Below are 448 nucleotides of genomic sequence, written 5' to 3'. Positions count from 1 at the left end.
ACCGCGCGTTTCATTATGCGACGTTTACCATAATGACGTCAAACGTGACGTCGCGTGAGACCTCACGAGGGCAAAATTTTCTCGCTAAATATGGCGAGAAATTTTCCGCTAAATTTTGAGGGAAATTTTTTTCCGGTAAACATTGCGGGGAAATTTTACCCTCGTGATGTCACACGCGACGCCACTGAACCCGGGAATTTTTCCGCTAAATTTAGCGGAAAAGTTCCCCGCCAGATTTAACGGGAAACATTTACACTCGTGGCGTCAGACGTGACGTCTTGTCTGACGTCCCGCTAAATTTAGCGGAAAAATTTCCCCGCCAAACTGAGCGAAAAAATTTCCCCGGAAAATTTAGCGGAAAAATTTCCCGTCAAATTTAGCGGGAAAATTTTACCCTTGTGACGTCACACGTGACACTGCACTCCGTACCCTCCCCTCCTTTTCCTCA

This window comes from Ixodes scapularis, unplaced genomic scaffold (genome assembly GCF_016920785.2).
Source record: "Ixodes scapularis isolate PalLabHiFi unplaced genomic scaffold, ASM1692078v2 PGA_scaffold49__6_contigs__length_1374808, whole genome shotgun sequence".
NCBI lineage: Eukaryota > Metazoa > Arthropoda > Arachnida > Ixodida > Ixodidae > Ixodes > Ixodes scapularis.
This window is presented reverse-complemented; position numbering follows the sequence as displayed.